Below are 19,047 nucleotides of genomic sequence, written 5' to 3'. Positions count from 1 at the left end.
CACTTGGCATGAGAGATTAGCTTGCTTATAACTCGACCGAACGACGCGAGATTCTAGGACACTTGGTATGAAAGCTTAGCTCGGTTATAACTCGGTCAAATGGCGTGAGAGTTTGGGACACTTAGCGCAAGAGCTTAGCTTGCTTATAACTTAGTAGAATGGTGTGAGAGTCTAGGACACTTGGCGCGAGAGCTAAGCTTGCTTATAACTCGGTCGAACGACGCGAGAGTCTAGGATATACATGGCGCGAGAGCTTAGCTCGCTTATAACTCGGACGAACGGTGTGAGAGTTTGGGACACTTAGCGCTAGAGTTTAGCTCGCTTATAACTCGGTTGAATAGCGGGAGTGCTTAGCTCGCTTATAACTCGGCCGAACAGCGCGAGAGTCTGAGACACTTAGCGCTAGAGCTTAGTTCAATGATAACTCGGCCGAACATCATGAGAGTTTAGGACAGTTGGCGTGAGAGCTAAGCTCACATATAATTCAGTCAAATGACATGAGAGTCTAGGACACTTGGCGTAAGAGCTTAGCTCGCTATAACTTAGTTGAACGACGTGAGAGTTTGGGACACTTGACGTCAGAATATAGTGTTTGATCTAGATGCACGTGAGAGGGGGGGGGGGGGTAAATCATGTGATTTTAAAAACTACTTTTTAACTTTTAAACAAAGTGCGTAGTGGAAAATTAAACACAAAAATTAAAACTCAGTTAGTTTTATTTGGTTTGGAGTCTTCGACGACTCCTACTCTAAGACCTAGGTCTGGCGGACCTATCAACGGATAATCCACTAATAACCCCTTTCGGAATCGCCAGAAGAAGAGATCGAGTACAAAATGAAATGGAAAAAGTATAACACGCTACACTTTTCTGTTTGCAATAATTAAGTACAGAACTAAACTTCGTTACCCAACACTTTCAAAGATGATTTGAGCATGCTCAGTGTTAGATGACTTCTCAGCGGCAGTCGGGCGCAGTAGTGTCGTAGCAGATCAGCAACAGGAAGCCGGAGCAGTCGGAATGCCATACGGACACATAAAAGCTTGTAGAATTGTTGTGTGTGAAGCCTTGGTCGAGATGCTCTTTTATTGAGCGTTGAAGGTGTCTTCCAGAGTCCTAAAGGCACCTTTAACCCCAAAACTTTATCCTACAACTTCATCTTCTTATCATTGCCGAAGTCTTCTATGTTATCCGACTAAAGGTGCCTTCCAAGCTCTCGAAGGCGCCTTCTATGAATAATACTCAAGGAGCCTTTCATCGCGTGGAAGGTACCTTAGGTACTGTTCATCTGAGGCCTTTCGTGCTCCCTTTACTCTGTAAAATGTGTTAGTCCAACATAAAAAATATTTAACCTATAAAACAAGGTTAGTACAATAATAATATGATTAATTTATGACTTAGACCCTATCCTCTAGACCAGGATCTAGTCAGGATCTCAATTTAAGTTTCTGAAATATACCAAAATTAGACCGACACCCATTGCACCCTCAACTGGGGCGCGTTCTCACTGAGTCACTCTCCTCCAGTGACGCACCTCCACTTATCAAGTGTCAAGTTACCTCCTTGATGTCCAATCTGACCCACTAGGTTCTACTAAAATCGCACATCCAGATTTCAACCCGTCAGGAATTGAACATCCCGACCTCATGCCAGAATCTCATATTTAGACTTCCTGCCTGGTGTCAGGTCCTCTTTACCCGTCAAATTAGTCAACCTTGCACACTTGGTAATAAGGTTAGATCATAAACATATCTAACTTTAATCCATTTGTTATTCATCAAAATCTGAGTTTAATCATTGGTGTTAACTGCATCAACACTTAGCTCGCTTATAACTCGGTCAAACGGAGCGAGATTCTAGGACACTTGGCGCGAGAGCTTAGCTTGCTTATAACTAGGCCGAATGGCGCGACAGTCTGGGACACTTGGCGCGAGACCTTAGCTGGCTTATAACTCGGTCGAATAGCATGAGAGTTTGGGACACTTGGTGCGAGAGCTTAGCTCGCTTATAATTCGGCCGAATGAAGCGAAAGCCTTGGACACTTGGTACGAGAGTTTAGTTCGCTTATAACCCGACCGAATGACCCAAGAGTCTGGGACAGTTGGCGTGAAAGCTTAGCTCGCTTATAACTTGGCCGAACCGCGTGAAAGTCTGGGACACTTGGCACAAGAGCTTAACTCACTTATATCTTAGCCGAATGGCGCGAGACTCGGGGACATTTGGGGCAAGAGCTTAGCTTGCTTATAACTCGGCCGAACGACACTAGAGTCTGGGACACTTGGCGCTAGAGCTTAGCTCGCTTATAACTCGACCGAACTACGCGAGAGTCTAGGACACTTAGCATGAGAGTTTAGCTCACTTATAACTCGGCTGAACGACGCGAGAGCTTAGCTCTCTTATAACTCAACCGAACTGCGCAAGAGTTTGAGACACTTGGCACGAGAGCTTGGCTTGCTTATAACTCGATCGAACGGTACGAGAGTTTGGGACACTTGGCGTGAGAGCTTAGTTTGCTTATAACTCGTCCGAATAGCTCGAGAGTCTGGGACACTTGATGAGAAAAATTAGCTAGTATATAACTTGACTAAACAACACGAGAGTCTAGGAGACTTGGCGCAAGAACATAGCTTGCTTATAACTCAGCCGAACGACTCAAGAGTTTGGGACACTTGGTGCAAGAGCTTAGATCACTTATAACTCGACCGAATGACGCGAGATTTTGGGATACTTGGTAATTTTTTATTTAAATTTTCCTACATTTATGGAACAATAATTTTTACAATTTACATAAATTCAATGCAAACTTACTTCCCAGCCTGATATGACTGTAGATGGTTTGTGCTCCACGGTCGGTTCGGGTTTCTTCTGTTTTCATCTTACAGATAATAAAATCCCAAGCTGAGTTTTTGTATCACTTTATATTATCCACACCATTGAACCTCTAACTAGCTGATGTCGTCGGCTGGTTTAATTCTCTTCCACACAAAGTCGTCAATCTGAAAAGATCTTGGAATAACCATTCTGTTATAATTTTACTTCATCCTCTTCTGGGGTTAATGTTACGATGGCGAGTCATCCAGCGTCCTCCATCTTCACATCCCGGATGTAGGTGAAGGTCCCACAGACGACGTCAAATATAATCCTGTCCGAAATCGATGAAAATGGTGAGCAGGGACATGGCTTTGTTGTTGAATCGACGAAGACTCCACGTTATCCTACAAAATAAGAAGCGTTAGTGCCGAGAGGTCCTCAGTGTTAGCACTCCGACACTCAAGTCAGTGCTTGGTTTTGGAGATGAAAGCAGTGAACTATAGCAAATGACGTGTGCAAGTAAGAAACATCACATACCTCTGTTTATAGATGGAGACCCTTTTATAATATCGTTATTATATTGTGTACGCATGCATCTCAAAATATTAACACATTTCCTAAAGCTTGTGAAATGTTTGTCAATTTTAGAGCGACTTACACTATCTACAAGGGGCCTCTAACAATGGAACTAAGACTCTGTTTACTTGGGAGAGTGGAAAGCAAAATTAAGAAAAGTTTTCACGATGGAAAAGTTTCCGTCGTTTACTTCATTAAAATTTTCCGAAGGAAAAGTAACGCAATCCATCAGCGGATAATTTTGGAGTCAAAATCAATCACCTCAAAATCGGACGGAAAGCAGCGGATGGAAAAAAAATGACGCATGTACCCCTTTTGCATTCATAAAATTACATCATATACAAAAAAAAAAATGACGCATGTAACCTTTTTAACTCACAAAATTACACTATGTACCAAAAAAATGACGCATGCACCCTTTTTTATTTACAAAATTACATCATAAGTATTCACCTTCCTCTATCAAGGTAAACAAATGTGCAAAGGAAAAGATTTCTTTATCCTTTCTTTTCTCTTCCTCCAAAGATAACTTTTTATCGTTGATTCCTTTTCTTTCCTGATCCACACTCTAGAGTAAACATAGCATAAAAGTGGTAATGATGATGAACAAAAATGAAGGGCTAGGCACTTTTCCTCTTATTCTCAATCCATCTTCTGTTGACAAGGTAATTGTGCACCGGCCTTCAATGGAATGTTTGTCGGATTAGTAACTCCTGTCTTTTATATTTTTGAGCATGGAAAAATATTGGGACATTTATATTATTCTGATTGCATAGACATTTCAAATTTTCAATTTTTTTTTTGAGTATATGATTTTGATTAACCAAGGTTATGGATGATTATATGTCAATTCAAACATAGCGTTAGTTGTTTTTTTAATTATTTATTTATTTTAATTTTGTTTGTGAAGTGCTTATGTTTGCTCTACCAATAGTTTTGTTTTTTTAATGAGTTTTTATTATTTATATAATTTTTGTCTTGTTTTTTCTTTAAAATTTACCTGTGCCAAGTGGTTTTTCCCCCATGAGTTATTATTTTTTCTTGGATCGATGGGAGATGATGCAGTCTCCTCGGCGAGGCGAGCGTGCAATCCCTGAAGCTTTTCCTCTTCGGCGCCAACACATCGGTGCCCTACATCAGAGGTAGGGTTTCGAATTCTATACCGAATGAGCAATCACTGAAGTCGATGAACTGAAATTTCACCGCGATGAATTATGAAACAGAGATGAGAGTGGAGAAGCAGGCAGTGGGAGGTTTTGGGGGTTTGATAGGGAGGAAGAAGGGGGCGTTGCAATGTAAGGTTGAATTATATTGCTGCATGATCATTTTGCCTGCATTTGAGTAGTACTAAAAGGGATGGCGAACTGGGAATTGTAGCTCACGCGAGGAGAGGAACTGGGAGTGCAGGCACATATTGCACTCCCTGTTCTCTGGCGACATTAATTCATCGAGATATAAATATTGTCGGAATAACATTTTCCCAAGTCAAAAGAGGGTATAGGTTTTGTTGAATAAGTGTGAATGAAGAAGAGGTAGAAGAAAAGAAGTTCTATTGTGCATGAGATTTTAGTCCCACATTGAGAGTTTCTTGACATCTTTATTGGTTTATATTAATTCACATCTCCATTCAAGTCATCTCTATTATAAGTTGAATTTAATTCAGAACAATTTAAATTCAGTTAATACATTGTATATCTCCGACAACAGATTGTTTGTATTCCAACAGATTTCTCGAACAATGGCTCAGCTGCAGGAGATGTTGAAACAAAATAGCAAATCGGTCATACCAACAATCCTAGGACACACGTGAGCATCATGTCTATGCCCGATTGGCAACCCTACCGCGCGCGCCCGATCGGGGAGGGCTTATAGCTGAGCGGTTAGAGATGTGTTATTTCTATTATGCACCTGATCAAGAGTCACTGTACGTGTTTTCTCCTCTCATCCTGAACTCTGTTCCTTGTGAATTATCTTTTCATTTATTTTTTGTGAAAGAATCTTCAGCATTTTAGCTAAACAATGAAGCAAAATTCTTGATTATTGTTTTTTAATAATTGTAATCGGTAGATTTTAGAAGCTATAGGCAGTAAATATTACAACTCCGTCATATGTTGATCTGATAGCTGAAACTATTTTTTTTTCCTTTTTCTTTTAACGTCTGGTTAGAAGACGGTTGCTTCTACACATTTGAATACGAATTAATACGTTGTTGTCTTTACAAAAAAAACAATCTGATTTCAGCCTTTAATATTTACAACATCGTGGTGAAAGGCTCGGCCGTGGTGGCATATTTCTTGATGGCCTTAACAACTACGATCAGCAGATGCTTCTTGCTTTCTATACGGGTAATCATTCACAAAAATTCTCAGATTTCTTAATTTTTTTAAAGGAAAAACATTAACTAGAAGTTAACTTTATCGATCATTACAACTTCACTTTTGTTGACCAAATATTTCTTTCACTGGGTCATTTATCATTTCCAATAGTACTAAGGCACCGTTTCATCTGTTTTTGCAGAATCTCCCACTTCTGCAGATGATTTACGTGTCGACGATGTTAAACTATAATATAAGGATATTCACAACGGTTAGAGCCCATTGAAAGCTTTTTTATTATCACGTTTGTATCACATCAAAAGTTAAAAACCTCATACTTCTTTCTATTATCAAAAAATCTTTGTGTGTCATGAATCATCGGTCCCACACTTTTTACTATATATAATTTTTATTTCTCTTCCATATTTTACATTATACACTATTAAATTTTTATAAAATTTAAATTTATAAATTGGTAACATAAAATTTCATGATCTTATATTTTTTAAACCTCCAACCCATATATATTTTTTTCTAATTAAAAAAACATCTCTAATATTATATTTAAATTTAAAAAACTTATTTTAATTAAAAAAATAAAAAAATAGTGAAAAAGCGGCTCCATCTGTATGGAACCGCTTCTTGGTAAATGGGGGAAAAGCTCCCTCCCACTATGGGAGGGAGCTTCTTCCGTATTGCCATATCTACGGTGGGAGCTCCTTCAGATCTCCCACTGTGGATGTTCTAAATTTCTTTTTGTTAGTTTTTTTTAGCAAAGAGGATTTGTTATTGAAGATTACACGTTTTGGGGAATTAAAAAATATTTTGTGTTAGTGGTATATTGTTGAGTAAAATATTAATGATATTTTGGAATAAAATATAAATATTATGTATTTATTTGGTAATGCAATAAACTAATTTTGTGAAGTTAAATGTGAATATCGTGAATTGATTTAATTTGATATGACATTTAATTTTGAAAATCATACTATTACAATGCATAATGATTTTTAAATGGATTCATATTCGATATCCTAAAACTAATGTTTACAATTTTATAAAATATATTCGCTAGCAGTTCATAATCACTTCTAAAATCTAATTTTTTTTGCACGAATTACCAACCACTTCTGTAGAACACATTGACGTGTGGTCACGAACTGCTTCTAAAAGTCACCTTTTTGAACCGGTTCATGACCGCTGCTACATGTCGCTTTTCTAAATCAGTTATTAACAGTTTCTAAAGGTATACATTAAAAGCGGTTGATGGTTTTAAATCACCGGTTAGTTTTATCATTTCGGTTGTCCTTAGCACCGTCAACATTTATAACGGTTGTAAAATCAGTGCAATAGGTTTAGCAACGATTAGTAATCACTGCTATAGGCCTTTGATAACCACTTCTAAAACCTTTTTTATTATGGTGTATGCTAATTGCTTACGAGGAAATGTTCGTTCGGATTTCATCTTATATAAGGGTCTTATTATTTTTGCCAACTTGATTATTCTGCTCAGTGTCATTATTCCGCCCAGCTTATTATTCAGCTTGGTTTAATTATGATATTACTTACGAGGAAATATTCATTCGGATTTCATCTTCTACAAAGGTCTTATTATTCTTGTTAACCTAATTATTCCTGCCAGCCTAATTATTCCAATTGGCATAATTATCTTGCCCGACCTATCATTCAGTTCGACTTTATTATAATGATCACTCATACACTTAACCTCTCGATCTCCGTATTATTAAGTCTTTCTTGAAGGGGAGCACTCATTCAGATTTCATCTCACGAGAGAAATATCAGCAAATGGTAAAAATTGCAAAGACAGGTATGATTCAACAACGATCGAGACATCTTTTACATTTGAATTATAATTTTCCTCTTCAGCTATTACAAGCACATTATATGTTTAATCAAATTTGCTTAAAAGATCCTTAGGGAGTTCTCTTAAAAGTCATTGTCGGTCTATAAATAATCTGGGGAGTGGTTTGTTGAGAAGTATCCCCCCTCACATAATTGTTGAATCGCCCCTTCAACTCCAAGGGTGAGCATCCTTGCAATTCGATCGCCAAATATTTGGCCGAACTCTCGAGATTTGAGATAGACTTTCTGCCTAATCTCAAAGTGCTTGTCCTCCCCGGCATTGTAAGACGCCAGCTCAGACTTAGCGGATTCTAGCTCAGCCTGCATTGATTCCAGCCGGACTTCTTGCGTCCCCAAGTTGTGCTGCTATTCTAGGATCAATATATCTTTGGTGGATAGTTCTTTGGTTTGCTCAGCTGACCCCGAGGCATAGGAGACTCTTATTCCCTCCAATAAGGTGGTTTTTTATGCCAGGTCGGAGATCACCTTTGCTGTCATGGAACTTTTCACTCGGAGCTTGATTTCGCTGGTTTGCAATAGGATTTCTAGTTTTCTTTTGTCTGCCTGTTGAGACTCTACTAGCTGTTGAGACTCCCGCATGACTTGTTCCATACCCGATAGGAGTCCGACCTGATAATCTACTTCCTTTTGCAATTTGATCATCTCCTTGCTTGTGTTGGAAGCAGAGAGTTCCAATTCCACCACGCACTCTTTCAGAATTTTATTGTCTCTCTCCAGTTCCACCACTAGGTGGCTTAGCTTAAGTTTAGTTTGAGGGCATAAAACTAAAAAGAATAGAATGGAGAGATATTATTAGAGAAATTTTATCGGCTAACAAAAGTAATAGTACAAACTTATCGCAGTTGTAGTCCGAGCATACTCATCTGCGTGCTCGAAGTTAGAGAAGTCTCTTGGCCGTCTTCTCGCAGTCACCCATGCTTCGACCAACGACCCTTGTAACTTCACCACCCTGTATGACTGGGGAGTAGAAACCATTCCTATTGGGATGACAAACCATAGGTGAATTGAAATTGATGGTTTTGGACAGAGGAAAGTATGACCTCGAGGAAGAAGCACCTAGGACAAGGCTCGTTGGTTGGCCCGAAAGGGTGGAAGATGAGGATCTTGTACTTGTTTCGGATGGCTGGGTAGGCTGCTCAGAGGGCAAAGACCTAGTCGGTCAGGTTAATTGAGCAGATGTAAGAGGCCCCGGAGAGAAACTGGTTGGCCTTAAACTAATGGGGCCATCCGGAGGATTATCAGCTACAACTGGATGTTTTCCCTGAGCAAATGAAACTTGGGGCATACCAGCAATGATCCGCCTGACCACTGGTCTTTCGGACGAAACTTAAACATCTGATCGACGCTTTTTACGCTAGAAGTTGAGTGGCATGTTAGAATCCGATGACTCAGGGGAGGCAACCAGTAGCAAAAGGCAGTTGGAAGATGAAGATGTCAGCTCTGCCTCACGTCTCTTCAAGAGTGCTTGGCTTAGTTGGTTTAGTGTATCTTTATTTAGTCGGATATCCTTGAAAAGAAAAGCTCTAAGAATGATTTCCGTTGTAAAAGTAATGTTAATATCATGAGGCAAAAATGTCTTCATAAGAGCAAAAGGTAAGGAAAAATGTTTCTTACCAAAAGATGCATCCAACCCAAGTTTGACAGGATTCAGACCAAAAATATATAACAACCCCTCCTGGAGTAGCAAGGAAACATCGAATTTCAAGCCGGTCAGTTTGTCTAGGGCCTTGCATAAGGACGATTCCACGTTAAGGTCACCTAATGTTGCTGTAGGGGAAAGACGTTGTTGCCAATTAGTTGGCCAAGATAGGGAGGAAGGGAATTGTATAAAGAAATACTTGTCCCTCCAATCGATGTCTTGGGCCGAGGTCCTATTGAAAAGGTTGATCTTGGATCGGGCACAAAAACAAAATACACCATCAATTACTTGTTGCAGGTAGAAGTAGTAAAATAGACGAGGGGCAAAAGAGCCCTGAATAAGCGGAATACGATTACAGCTCTACATAGTAACCAAATGGAATTTGGGACTAATTGTTGAATGGGAACGTGGAAGTATTGACTCACCTCAGCAAAGATGGAGGGAAGAGGAAAGCGTAAGCCGACCAGGATCTGTTCCTTAAAAAAGGTTACATAACCTACTGGGGGAAGATGACGATGGTCCTGCTCAATCGATATTATCAGGTGCATGGAGGTAGAAACATTGTAAGTAAAATGTAAGTCATCAAGGTTTGTTAGTATTAACCCTAAGAGCTAATTATGAGATGATTAACTTATTGGATTAATGGTTAATCCAATATTCTAAATCAACCCATTGACTTATTGGGTTAATAGCTTATTGGGTTAATGGTCAATCTAATATATTAATTCAACCTATTAAGAGATTAATGAATATTAATAGAGATTATGGATCATTAATCAAAGAAGACCAAGAGACACAAGAGGGTTAATGCCCATTAATAGAGATTAATTAATCATTAATCAAAGGAAGACCAAAAGTCAAATGACCTTTAGTATTCCTTGGATGAGTACAAAAGGTTTGTCTCATTCATTTTCGTGCAAGAGAATTTGTCTTCTTCCTCCATCCTCCTTAGACGAATTTTCTCTTGGTCGAACCTCCATGTGTGGTTAGCACCACAATGGTGATTCTTCTCCAAATCGTGAGTTCGTGAGATGGACGAGAAGTTTGTTCGTGGGGATACCCTAGAGGTGTGACCATTTGATCGCGTTGAGATCTGCATCCAAACAAAAGTTGTTATAGGGATTGCGAAGAACACGCAACAAAGGTATAACTCTCTCTCATCAAACTTAGTATATGTAGTTTTTCTCCTTCGCATGGATCTTTTAGAGAGGATCTAATTTGTTTTTCCATTGTGTTTTCCATGTGTTTAACTCACTAGATCCTAACAGTGGTATCAAAGCCACTTGCGAAGACTTATACTAAGTTGCAGTTGTTGGAGCAATCCCAATGGTCAGTGCATATGCCTCGAAGTAGTTGGAACATGTGACTCAGGTTAATGACTTCGAGTTTGGTGAAGGATGGAGCATCCGAGGGACCATGGACAAGACAGTAAGGACAAGGGCCAAGGAAAGCAACTTCGAGGCATACGCGAAGGATGACATTGGGATGATCTGCGGGCTTGGGTGCATCCGAGGGACGAGATCTAAAGGAAGTATGCTTGAAAGCAAGAGATCAAAGCTGCAACGAAGAGTCAAGTGAGTCGTAAGGGTGAGAGTCCAAGTGCTAAGAGATTGTACTCGGGCACCAGTCGACTGGTGTAGTCGACTGGGAGCGAACAGAATTATTCTGTTTGCTCGACCAATGTGGAGCAGTCGATTGGTACATTTACCAGTCGACTGGTATCGAGCCGTTAGAATGTAACGGTCGAATCTCCATAGAGAGCAGTCGACTAGAAGCGAACAGAATGCTTCTGTTCGCTCGACTTGTGTGGAGCAGTCAACTAGTACTTTTACCAGTCGATTGGTATCGAGCCGTTGGAATATAACGGTCGAATCTCCATAGAAGGCAGTCGACTGATGGTTTTGGCAGTCGACTGATAGGCAGGATTTTTCAACCCGTGGCTTATATAACCAAGGCTTGGAAGCTTGGTTAGGACTGACAAAATTAGACTTGGTTAAAGTCTAATTAGTAGTCTACTAGTGCTCAAGGTTTCCCTTATGTCCAAGTGATCCTTGGTGAGTGTTGTGGTGAGGTTTCTCCATCCACAAGGAGGTTTGAGCTAGCCGGAGTTTCCGTGGATTAATCCACCAACGGATTGAGGGATCGTCCACCTTAAAAATAATCGTGGAGTAGGAACCCTAATCTCTGAATCACGTTACATCATCGTGTATTGGTTTACTTTTCTTTCTTAGTCTTTGTATTTCCTTTAGTGTTTAGCTTGTTTGTTTTGTGTTATTCCGCTGCGCGAGCTAACATACGTAGGAAGCTATTGATTTGGGGGCACCACCTATTCAACCCCCCTTCTAACCGACCACAAGATCCCTAATAGTAGTTAGATTTTTATATGTGATATAGAAATTGTATGAGAGATTTTCTATGATTTGCATGATTATGAGTTAGATTTCGGCCAAAGGTCTTGGCCAAAACACTATTGTGCAAGGTTTTGACCAAAGGTTTTGTGGGTAGTAGGGTCTCGGGTATGGCAATAACTTATACAATGAGTATGCAAAATAATTCTTTGTTGACCGCCATGGCATTGTGGAATTGGCTAGTGGGGTCGTTGTGGCATATACTAAGTTGTAATTCTTTGTTGACCCCCGCCTGTTAACCGGCTAGCAGAACCGTCGTGGCATTGTGGCTTATAAGACTTTGTTGAAATCATAGTAGATTTTATGTTATAAAGATATTGTGAATCTTATATGACATGATGCATGGTTATGACCTTTAACCCCAATGTGATTGGATGTGTGTGTTGTAATTCATAATACGACCTGCGTGTTGTGCCTCTTCTTTTTCATTCTTGTTGTAAATTTAGACTACTCTCAAATGTAACTTGAGGTTTGTTTAGATTTTGTAATGTACAAATTAAAGAAAGAACTAGCCTACTGGACGATGGTGAAAAAGGGAGAAAGACAACAATACACGACGACCAAGGAAGTACTTGGAGAAGATGCTTTCACCTAGGTTGACTTTTCGATCTTCTCATTGGCTTGAGAAGATGCTTTCACCTAGGTTGAGATTTCTAAGACACTGTTTCAATGCGAGATGCAAGAGGGTAATCCTGTAGGACCATATGTACTCAAAATGATTGAGTATGTAGAAAACCTACAACGATTGGGATTTTCATTAGGTCAAGAATTGACCACTGACCTTATTCTGCAGTCGTTGCCTGAGAGCTACAGTCAATTTGTCATGAACTATATATGAATGAAATTGACAACCTATTGCTTGAGATGTTGAGCATGTTGAGAACTGCTGAAGTCAACTTTAAGAAGACAAAGCCTAGTACCATTTTAATAGTGCAAAAGGGCAAAAGCAAATGGAAGCTCAAAGGTAAGGGTAAGACCCAAGCCAAAGGCAAGGGCAAGGCTCATGCATTGAAACCCAAAGGTGGGGTTGTTAAGGAAGGAACTTATTTCCACTGTTGTGAGATCGGACACTGGAAGAGGAACTACAAGTTGCACTTAGAGGAACTAAAAAAGAAAAAGAAGTGAGACTTCTGCCTCAGGTATGTTTGTTATAGAAGTCAATCTATCTATTTCTTCTTCAGTATTAGATACCGGATATGCATCTCACATTTATACTAATGTACAGGGACTGAGAAATAGTAGAGCATTGATAAAGGGCAAAGTGGACCTACGAGTAGGCAATGGTGCAAGAGTTGTTGCTGTCGCTATACGAACATATTCCTTATCTTTACCCACTGGGTTTGTTTTAGAATTAAAAGAGTGTTGTTATGTGCCTACTTTAACCAAAACATTATCTCTATTTCTTGTTTAGACAAGAAGGGTTTTCATTTATAATAAAAGACAAATGTTATTTCGTTTATTTGAATGATATATTCTACTGTAGTACACTTCTAATAAATGGACTCTATGTTCTCGATTTTGAAAACTCAATCTATAACATAATACCAAATGGTTTAAGTCTAATGATTTGAATCAAACGTATCTCTGGCATTGTCACTTGGGTCACATAAATAAGAGTCATATATCCCAACTCCATAAGGATGGACTTTTGGACTCATTTGATTTTGAATCATATGAGGCATGCGAATCTTGTCTCCAAGGTAAGATGACTAAGACTCCATTTAGTGGACACAGCGAAAGAGCTAATAATCTGTTAGGACTCATACATACTGATGTATACGACCCTTTTAGAATGATAGCTATAGGAGCCTATCATTACTTCATTACTTTCATTGATGATTTCAGTAGATACGGCTATGTGTATTTGATGAGACACAAGTCAGAATCCTTTGAAAAATTTAAAGAATTCAAGAATGAAATACAAAACCAACTTGGTAAAAGTATTAAGATGCTTCGATAAGATCGAGGTGGGGAATACCTTAGCCAAAAGTTTCATGCCCATCTCGTTGAGTGTGGGATCATATCTCAACTCACTCCACCTGGAACACCACAATGAAATGGTGTATCAGAAAGGAGAAATTGTACTTTATTAAATATGGTACGATCGATGATGAGTCAAATAGATCTTCCTACTTCCTTCTGGGGGCAAGCTCTAGAGACGACCACTTTCACACTTAACCGCATTCCATCTAAGGTCGTCATAAAGACATCATATACGATATGCACTGGGAAGAGTCCCACAATGTCTTTCATAAAGATTTGGAGTTGTGAGGCTTACGTTCGGCGATAAGTCTCAGATAAACTAGGACTCAAATCAGACAAGTGCAATTTTGTAGGATATCCTAAAGAAACAAAGGAATATTACTTTTATAATCTCACACAAGGTAAAGTGTTTGTTGCTAGAACTTGTGTCTTTCTAGAAAGGGAATTTGTTTCTAGAAAAACTAATGGGAGTAAAGTCGATCTTAAATAAATTCAAGATACATAAACTAGCACTGACACCTTGATGAAAATTAAATATGAACCACAAGATGTTGTGGATTTTGATTTTGTTACACCACAAGAAGTTGTGGAGCAACAACATGTTTAAATAGCACAAGCTCTACGCAGATTTGATAGGACCCGTCGTCAATCTGAGAGATATTCTTTTCTCTTGTCGGACAATGGTGATATAGTGCTAGTTGATCTCAACGAGCCTACATCTTATCAGGAAGCTGTACAGAGCCCAGATTCTGAGAAATGGCTAGAGACCATGAGATCCGAAATGGAATCCATGTACACTAACCAAGTATGGACTTTGGTTGATCCACTTGAAGGGATCAAACTCATTGGGTGTAAGTGGATCTTCAAGGTGAAGACTGACATGGATGGTCATATGCATACCTATAAAGGTAGATTGGTGGCTAATTAATTCAAGCAGATTCATGGTATAGATTATGATGAAACCTGTTCACCAGTTACGATTCTAAAATTCATTCGGATCATGCTTCCTATTGTCGCTTACTATGATTATAAGACCTAACAGATGGATGTCAAAACTACATTTTTTAATGGAAATCTCCTCGAGGATGTGTACATGACACAACCTGAGGGTTTTGTAGATCCAGTGCATGCTGAAAAGATATGTAAGTTGCAACGATCCATATATGGATTAAAGAAAGCTTATAGAAGCTAGAATCTTCGATTCAATGATGCAATCAAAGCATTTGATTTCATCAAAAATAAAGATGAACTTTGTGTCTACAAGAAGGTTAGTGGGAGCACAGTCATTTTTCTCATATTATATGTAGATGACATACTTCTCATTGCAAATGATATCTCTACTCTTCAGTCAGTGAAGACTTAGCTTGAGAATTGTTTCTCAATGAAGGACTTAGATGAAGCAACCTACATTTTAGGCATCAAGATCTATAGAGATAGATCTAAGAGATTGCTTGGTCTAAGTCAGAGTACATATATTGATAAGATGCTTAAATGTTTTACCATGCAGCATTCCAAGAAGTGATTTCTACCAATGTCACATAGTGTCAGTCTTTTGAAGACTCAATGCCCTTCTTCTAAAGAAGAAAGGGACCGCATGGATCAAATTCCTTATGCATCTGTTATAGGGTTTATCATGTACGCCATGTTTTGTACTCGCCCAAATGTCTCATATGTATTAAGTATGACGAGCAGATACCAATCAGATCCAGATGAAGGTCACTAGACAACAGTCAAAGAATATTTTTAAGTACTTGAAAAGAACTCAATATTATTTCTTGATCTTTGAAGGCGATGAAGAGCTTGTTGTAAAGGATTACACTGATGCTAACTTCCAAACTGACAAAAATTATTACAGATCGTAGTCATAGTATGTATTTTGCTTAAATGGTGGTGCTGTGAGCTGGAAGAGTTCAAAGCAAGATCATGTCGTTGATTCTATAACAGACGTCGAGTATATTACCGCTTCAACTGCAACTAAAGAGGTTGTTTGGATCAAGAAGTTCATTACAGAGCTTGGTGTTGTTCCTAGTATAGAGAACCTAATAGACCTCTATTGTGATAACAATGGGGCTATTGCACAGTCTAAGGAACCTCGTTCTCATCAAAGATCCAAACATATACTACGGCGATTACATCTCATTCGAAAGATCATCGATAGAGGAGATGTGAGGATATGTATAATACCGATCGATACTAACATTGTGGATCCCTTGACCAAGGCTTTGGCACAGAAGAAGCATGATAGTCATACTATGTCACTGGGTATTAGATATTTCAGTGATTGACACTAGTGCTAGTGGAAGATTATTAGTATTAACCCTAGTACCAATTATGATATAATTATAAAGGGTTCCTTTTGTATCATATTTCATTATTAATAAAAGACAAAATTGGTTATTATATTTATTTCAATTCCGTGCCGAATGAATAAGTATAATAATATCCTAGAGTAGGAGGTTCTAATCTACAACATATCAATTGGTTGAATTGATAGTGAGATATTGTAGATATACATAGAACATTACTCTTAACTATTCTTAGTCAAGTATTAATATGCAAGGACAATATTAATGCGTTGAGATTAACATGTAAGTCAATAGATGACTTAATCTCACAAGTCATGGATATGAGATATCAAGTTGACACATGGGTATATATTCTCTAATATATTCTGAATGACCCGACATAAGAATGTTTTATGGATCGTTATATGAGTGTCATAAACATTCTCATGTGACTATTGATATGAATAATTCTTAGACCTGAAGTCATTACGGTTCCCTATATAAGGTGTTGTATACTTTGGAATTGGTAAACGTCACCTGTAACAAGGTGGATTATAAAGTCGATCACTAGCATGCAGTAACTTATGCGGAATGATGTGAGTGATGTAGATGGGATATATCTCTTCCATATGATAGAAGTGATATATGTGAGCCCCTAGATTAGTAGGACACAAAAAATATGACATTGCTCAAATGAGTCAATATGAGATATTGAATTTATTTGATCGAGTGTGTCTACTTAGAGATCAAGAAACACAAAGATTAATAAGAGGATAACACGATCTATGCCTCATTGATCAATCTAAATATCAAGAATAGAAGAACCAAGTCATAAAAGATAATAGCCAAGGAAAGGTTAAGTCGGATCTCGACATTCTCGTCACTTGGGTAGCAATGATGTCTTGCTAGATGTCGCTCATTGTTTATGTATCTAAAATGTTAATTTGGATACATTACCAACGTTACGAGAACCTATTGGGTCATACACAAAGAACAAGTTGATTTGGAGATGGATTCATATGATAGATCATTGGATTAAATCTAATCCAAATTAAACTCATTGAGTTAGACTCAATTAGATCCAATTATTGGATTGAGTCTAATTCGAATTAGATTCATGGAGTCAATTTGGATTAATGTTCATAGACTCAATTTAGATTGATGAGGTTTAATGAGTTAGATTCATTGGGTGAATTTGAATTCACCATGGAAGATGAAAGGTCAATTTCGAAAATAATCATTAACTCATGAAGAATTCAAATGTTGATTTGAATTCTAGAAGAAAGACCAAAAGACTTTTCATGAAAGATGATTAAGATTAATTTATGAAGGAAGATCAAAAGCACATGACCTTTGGTATTCCTTAGATGGATATAAATATGATTTATATATGGAGTTTTCATTAGATGAAAACTTGTTGTGTCCATTGAGCTTCCTCCTTCTCTTCCTCCCTATCTTGGCTAAACCTCCCTTCTTGGTTGTTAGCACAACCTCAGGTGATTTTCTTCTCCAATCATTGAGTTCGTGAGACGGACGAGAAGTTTGTTCGTGTAGATATCGTTAAAAGCGCAAACGTGTGATCGTGCTGAGATCCTAGCTGTCGGGAGATCGAGTACACGCATCAAAGGTATAACCCTATAATCATGAAACTTAGTATATTGTTTTGCCTTTGCATGGATCTTCTAGGAGAGGATCTAGTAAATTTTTTGCTGTGCTTTTCGCGTGTTTAGTGTACTAGATCCCTAAAGATTGCACTTCCCATCAGCTAACAACTTATGACAATATATTATTTCAATCACCTCATTAATGGCGTAGGTTACCAAAGACAAAAGAGGTGCATATATAGATAATGGAAGATTCCGTGAACGGTTACTGTACATCTCCCAAGTTATATATCTTCCCTTACTCGACAACCTCTAACATTCTCTGTCACATCATAATTATGGAGGTTATGAGAGGTAATATATAAAAAGAGTTATCTTCGTTAGCATGGTATGAATATTTTGATAGCAATCACGCTCATGCATTCTACTGTTCTTCTCTTCGTTTTGCTCACTCAGACATCATACTGACTTGAGCGTCGGAGAACTTTTGCTAAGGACCCTTTTCCTGATTTTTAGGCACTGAAATCTTGTCTATTCTCTTTAATGTGTGTAGAATAGAGAAAGCTACTCACAATTTTTTTTCCTATTCTAGTTCATCATCTTCTTTCCCTCACAAAGTGTTCAGCCAATTAACTACATCATCATCTACCTAGTGTGATATCTCTCTAAGTTTCAAACATGATCAATAATATTGGTCACCAACCATTTAGAGTGTACTATGAATCTTCTCACTTCCACTAACAAAGATTATTAAGCGTCAAACTTTTGGTGTTAAGACAACTTGCAGCAGTATGTTCTCTAACCCCAGAAATTTATGAACATAATCAGATGTTAAATACTGATTCTTATAAGGAAACATTTAAAAATTAACTAAAATTCTGACTCAAAAGAAATAGACAATTTAAATTGTTGAACACCAACTCAGAACGTTGAGTTAAAGTCGGATTGATTTTGAATTGAATCTATCAAGTAAGCGCAGAGAGATAAGGATTTCATAGGTTAGTCGATTTAGACTTACTTTGGTTAAATTATCAAGATAAATTTTAAAAGGATTAAATTAGTTCATTTTAAATAGAAAATTTTCGAGGAATCTTATTTTTCCTCTCTTGTTTTGTCTTTTCCTTTCTCTCCCACGCATGCAAATCCGCCGTTCGACACCTGTTCTCCTATTTTCTCTCCAATCTTTGATGTCTTCTCTCCTCTCTGTTTATCCCCTTCATCTCTTTACAAGGGCAGCAACCGTTTTCCCTCTCCGGGCTCTCCCTCTCTAGCAACGGCAACGCCAACGCCAACGCATCTTGCTGTCCTTTTCCAGAAAGCAGCCACCCTGTAGCCCCTTTTGCGCCTCTTCTCTAGACCTGACCACGATTCGGAACCGACGGTTCGACGGTTCGGAACCGCCGGTTCGACGGTTCCAGGCAGGTCGACCCTTAACCTTAACCGCCCAAGACGGTTACGGTTCACGGTTCAGAACCGCCGGTTCACGGTTCGGTTCACGGTTCGTCACGGTTCAAGATTAATATGTTAATAAAAATTAAAAATTA

Source organism: Zingiber officinale, chromosome 1B, assembly GCF_018446385.1.
Source record: "Zingiber officinale cultivar Zhangliang chromosome 1B, Zo_v1.1, whole genome shotgun sequence".
In the NCBI taxonomy this organism is placed as follows: domain Eukaryota; kingdom Viridiplantae; phylum Streptophyta; class Magnoliopsida; order Zingiberales; family Zingiberaceae; genus Zingiber; species Zingiber officinale.
Note: the sequence above shows the minus strand (reverse complement) of the source record.